At 32.1% G+C, this 6,000-nt stretch overlaps 1 protein-coding gene across 1 annotated transcript in view; it reads right to left on the reverse strand.

Moving 5' to 3' along the window:
• Window positions 1-2,465, reverse strand: part of ARPP21 (cAMP regulated phosphoprotein 21) — a 450,043-nt gene extending 447,578 nt beyond the window's left edge. Inside the window, exon 1 of the mRNA XM_019647230.1 lies at window positions 2,445-2,465. The gene's annotated coding sequence lies outside the window, so the exon portion shown is untranslated. The remainder of the gene's footprint in view (window positions 1-2,444) is intronic.
• Between the last annotated feature and the right edge of the window lie 3,535 nt (window positions 2,466-6,000).

Below are 6,000 nucleotides of genomic sequence, written 5' to 3' on the forward strand. Positions count from 1 at the left end.
TTGTTTCCTTACTGCAGCTCTTCACTATACAAAGCACAGGTATACTGACATCTGGGCTCTATACTATCAATTTCAGAAATGGATAGAGTGGAAAGAGAAATTTAATTGGACATACAGGGACCCATAAGTAATCAATAGAGAGTGAAGTGAAGAATACCTGGCTAAAGAAACAAATGTATTATAATTAGGCCAATTATCCTAGATGTAGTTCATCAGCTTGTAGTGATAAAGGCCGTTAATGAGCTTTGTCACTGGCAGTATTACTTTCTAATCTTAATCCTTTTTTAGGGTTATTAGCTTTAATGCTACTTGCACAGAGATAAGTTAATTTATACTGAAATTAAATTGAAAAATAACAAGTAATGATTGCTGCACTTGAGCGGTAACAAATAAAGTTTCTATCTTGTTGACAAAATTTACCAAAAGCGGTACAAAAATTCCAAGGCTTTTTTTTAGCAGGTGGAGGAGATTCAGTAAGAGAGAAACACATGTTAAAAGAAACAGTTATTCTTGGGAAAGTCACTCAATGTATAGTTAATATCATTTAATGAAGTGGCGGATAGCTATTTTATAATGTCAGCATATTATGTTCTGTCTGCCATCAAGAAATTCTTCAAGAAGGTCAACATTTGAAGGAGAGTCACTAAACATAACAACTGCTCAATTCCCAGACATAGAGTACCAAGAAATCCGTACAAATTTAATAGAATCTTGAATTATGGCTTCTTTTAGCCTTACTCAACCAGAGTCCTTCATCTGAGCTCCAGAACACAGAAAATGATTAGAGTGACGACTTCTTAAGTCCTCCTAAGGATACCAGAGACTAGTGCCTGTGTAGATTCATAGACGTTCATTCATTAAACATAATAAATAACTTACAGCATAGACCTCCCAATAATCACAGCTGAAAAAGTTTGCTACAGATTGGAAGTTTTCTTAGAAATATATCTGACCCTTTACCTATGCATTTATTTATTTACCTGTCGATATTTATAAAACCTCTATTTTGTGTATAGATTCAACTGTATCTAGGTTAAATAGTACTGTGTTCAATACATGTAGCAATAATGCGTGACTTTAATTCATTTCATTTCAGTGAGGAAGGTTTTAAATATTTCACCATTAAGCATCATGGTAGCCATCGTTGAGTATATGTATGTGTGTGTATACACGCTATTTTCTACACTAGATTAAGAAATTTTGTATCCAATTCTAATACATGAATATCATCTTTCATGAAGGTTGAAATTTATCAAATGATTTTCTGTGTGTATTGAGATGATCATGTACATTTTCTCCTTTACTTTCTTAAGTGGTAAAATATAATGGCTCATTTAACATCTTTTTTGAAATACAGTTCATGTATCATAAATTTGGCATATTAAAAGAAATTTGGCAATTAAAAGTATACTATTTGATAAGTTTTAACCCATAGACACACACACTCTTGAGACCACCACTATAATCACAATGATAAACATTTATCTGTTTCTCCTGAAAGTTTCATTCTACTTCATTGTCATTCTTCTGTCTGACCACAATAAGAGAAGACATAGTGGGTAATTTTTATACACACCTCTAAGTAACTCATCAAATAAATGCAAAAAATTAAGTCATGTACTAGATTTGAGCAACGTGAATAAAGGTAATTGATATATAAATCACCACACAAAACTGTAGAATACATATTTTTCAAGCACACATAAAACATTTACAAAAATTGTAAAGATGCCATACCACAAAGCAAATTTCAACAAATTTCAAAAGATTGATATACTGAGATTTCTCCTTAGGAACATGTAACTAACTTAAAAATTGATAACAAATAGAATGACTTAAAAAATCAGAAATAATTGGAAATTAAGCCATATACTTCTAAATGAAAAGTGGATGAAAGATTAACTAATAATAAAAATTAGACAATATTTTAAACATTGAATTCAGTGAAAGAAAAATACTATATATGAAAAATGTGAAAAACAATTAATGATGCACTTAAAATGAAATATGAGGCTTAAAATGCATATATTATAAAAGAAGGAAGGTTAAAAAAGTCAATCACCTATGGAAGTTAGAAATACAGTAGCAAATTAAACTTAAACAGAAAGAAAATGAGATAGAATTTAATATTAATAAAATGTAGAACACTAGAAAAGACCACCAAAAACAAATGATTCTCTTCCAAAAGATTACTGAAAGCCATAATTCCCTGACAAGACAGATTTTTTTAAGTGACTGATACCAGGAAATAGAAGCATGAATATCAATTCTACTAACATTAAAAAGATGCAAAAATATCACAAAGCATGGCAATGCATTTGAAAATTGACCAAAAAATAAATTCTAAGAACTAATACAAGGATAAATAAAGTGTCAACTTATTTTATAACTATTTGATTCTACAATTGAGTCATTCCAACACAGAAATCTCCATGCTTACATACCTTGAGTGGTAACTTCTACCAAACACGTAGGTATATGAAGTCTTTTTAGGTGACTATGAGGACAGCAGAACCCCAACAATCAAAACCTGAGAAGGATATTAAAAAAGAGAAGAACTATAGATCAACTTCTTTCATAGACATAGATGCAAAATAGTATGATCATGTCATAGATACAAAAAGAGCATTTGATAAAAATTATTGGCAATTTATGAAACACTATGATAACCAGAAATAAAAGTATTTCCTTAATTTTATATAGAGTAGCTATAAATGACTAACAAAAAAACATTCTTTTGAATGGTCTGTTCACCATTGGACTAGAAATCTGTGTTAGTACAAAGAAGTAAGTAGAATAAAGATATGTAGATTGGGATCAAAGAAAGAAGGCTGCCATTAAATGCAAATATTTCCTCTATATAGACAACAAAAGAAAAATCTTTGGATATATGGTTATAGTTAATATGTGAATTTGGCAATTTGATGAAAATGCAATGTCAATATACAAATACTGATATACTTTTATATTGTAATGATGATCATAAAATAAGCTTAAAAGACATAATTAGACATGGCATAACAATAATCGAATACCTAGAAGCAAATCCAAAAGAATGTAAGATCTCTATGCGCGCGCACACACACACACACACATACACACACACACACACACACACACACACACACACAACACCCCATTTTACTGAGAGAAATTAAAGATTTAAATTAACTAAAGGGTACTCTATATTCATACACATAAGATTTAATATTGTGGAGATAACGATTATACTCAAACTGATTTATAATGCAAACCTATATTGGTGATTTATTGCAAAAATAATGCTGTGAAAAAAAAACCTCCAAAATACAGTCACATACAGTGTCCTGAATATAAAGCACTGTATCATATACAATGTCCTCTATAGTTCATGATTGTTGGATGGCCTATGGGTCTAGAGGGACACTCTTCATCTTAGCCAAGCTCTGTCATGTTTCCACAATCAATTAGGCAGCTTTGTTTCCAGGGATTGACTAACTGTTGGTTCGAGCATCTTGGCTCTGCTCTTATATCCCTCCAATAAATGAGCCCAGCAATGCTTTTACGGCAAAGAACAGGTTCATGAGATAGAGCAGAAGCATGCAAGGCCTCTTGAGGCCTAGGCTTGGACTGGCATGTTGTCATTTCTGCTACATCTATTGACCATGCAAGTTACAAGGCTGCCCCAGAGTTAAGGGAAATGGAAATAGACTATATTCTTGATGAGATAAGCTGCAAAGTGACATTACGTAGGGGAGATTTAGGGTGGTCAATAATTAGGGTTTTAAAGAAGTCAATCTACCACAAAACCCACTCAAAACCCACGCAAATATTTGTGTGTGTGTGTGTTTGTGAGTGTGAGTGTGTGTTTGTGTGTATGTATGTATGTTTCGATGGACAAACTTATTCTGGCTGGATGGATATATATATATATATATATATATATATATATATATATGAAAATTTATTGAGCTATATAATTACTGACATGCATTTTACTATAAGAAAATAATACATCAACACATTCACAACACAAACAAGCTATGAAAAGCTATGACAATCTTGAGGATGAACTAAGTTTGAAGATTTATTATACTATATATTAAGATTTATAATAAATTTTTAGTGCTTAAGGCAGTGTGACATTTGGTGAACAATAAAGAAAGCAACCAATGAGACAGAATAAAGTTTGGTAACAGATTCATACATACATGAACTTTTAATTTATGATACAGTTGGCAAGTAGAACAATAAGAAAAGATAATCTTTTCACAAAATTGTGTTGGATCATCTGTATATGTATATAGAAAAACGATGTAATATAACTAGATCACCCCATGTAAAAATTATCAGTGAATTTTTTATCTACTTTGAGAAATAAAATAATAAATTTCCAAGGTTTTACCATAAAAAAATATACTAATGTTGTGGAATAAGATATATTAAACTAGATGCAAATATCACCAACTACAAAGTAAACAGTTTACAAATGTGATTAAAATTATATAACATAATTAATCTAATATATATAAAACAAATTATATTTGTAAACTTCTGTTTATCAAACTAAACATTTAAGACTTTAGACCAAGAGAAGTTATTTGCAGCATAAACATTAAAGAAATCATTCAGTATAAAAAACAAAACAAACTACAAATCAGCAAGAAAACATATTAAAAAATAAAAAGCTGGGCAAGGCAAATGAAAGAGGATATCCAAATGCCAGTAAATCTATGAAAACATGCTCAAAATCATTAGTCATCAGAGTAATGCAAGAATTATATTATAAGATGTAGAATTTTATGGCAGGATAATATTTTTACTGCAACAACTAGAAATTTATATAGAGGGTGCCCAAAAAATGTATATACATTTTTAAGAAGGAATAAACCCTATTAAAATTGTAATATTCAATATATTCTATATACAAATAACCAAAGATAAATACAAGTCATGTGTATACATTTTTTTGGCATCCCAGGTATATTTCATAATTAAAAGCATTATAGAGCTATTAAATCAATGAACATTAGAAATTAAAATTCCAAAGAGGGGAGAACATCTCTGATTCAAGCTAAAAATCTACAACTTGAGGTTTTTTTTTTAGCTGAGCCATCCTGCCACCTGTTAGCAGCTCAGTGGCAGCTCAGCTCGGGCGGGGAATCAAACCACTAGTTGCTCAGAGCTCCCACTCTTGAGCGAACTTTTAACCAACTGAGCCACTCGGCTGGCCCAATAGATAAGTATGATATCAGGGGGTGGGAGGGCCGTGGATGGGGGGAGGGGGTTTGTTACTTTGTGAGGGGTGAAAAGGATAACTATTGCATTGTTCTGTAAACCTGAAACTAATAGTAAAAATAATAAACAAACAAACAAACAAAACTTCTTTTTCTTGGAGAATTTTCTGTTTCTGGATGTAAGCTGAGGATCCAGCTCAGGCAGAGAATCTCTGCTAGGGGTAACAGATACAGGCAAATGATTTAACATTTATTGATGCTAACACAACAAATTAGAAATCTGAGGAAACACAAACCATGGTCAGTTTTTTCCATGGGACATTTGCTGGGTGCTGTGGCTGCTCGGGAAGCCAGAGATTTAAAACCTTCTAAAAGACAGAGTATGACTTCTTGCGATTTTATGTTTCTTAACAAAATAAAGACCTACACAGCAGGAGTCCTGCATCAAATACAACTTCTCTTTTCCCTCAAGCTACCTACATATTGAAGCTACATGAGTTAGAAGACTGGACCCTGAGCTGAAAACTGAATGATGGAGCATTTATGCCTGTAGTCGCCACCCCTAACCTGTCCCCCATGGCTGAAGAAACTGAGACTGACAAGACTCTATCAAAATCATTGTTGAGCTCATCGGAGGATTAGGTAAATCAAACAATGACTTAGTCTTTTAAACTATACCCCACCTGACTCAGGTTAATTTTAAATTGGATGGATGTTATTACCATTTCCCACTCTTTTCCTAACAAAAGTAAAGAGGACTTTCACATACAGCAATCTATAGCCT

The sequence above is a fragment of the Hipposideros armiger genome, unplaced genomic scaffold (assembly GCF_001890085.2).
Source record: "Hipposideros armiger isolate ML-2016 unplaced genomic scaffold, ASM189008v1 scaffold_109, whole genome shotgun sequence".
Lineage (NCBI taxonomy): Eukaryota > Metazoa > Chordata > Mammalia > Chiroptera > Hipposideridae > Hipposideros > Hipposideros armiger.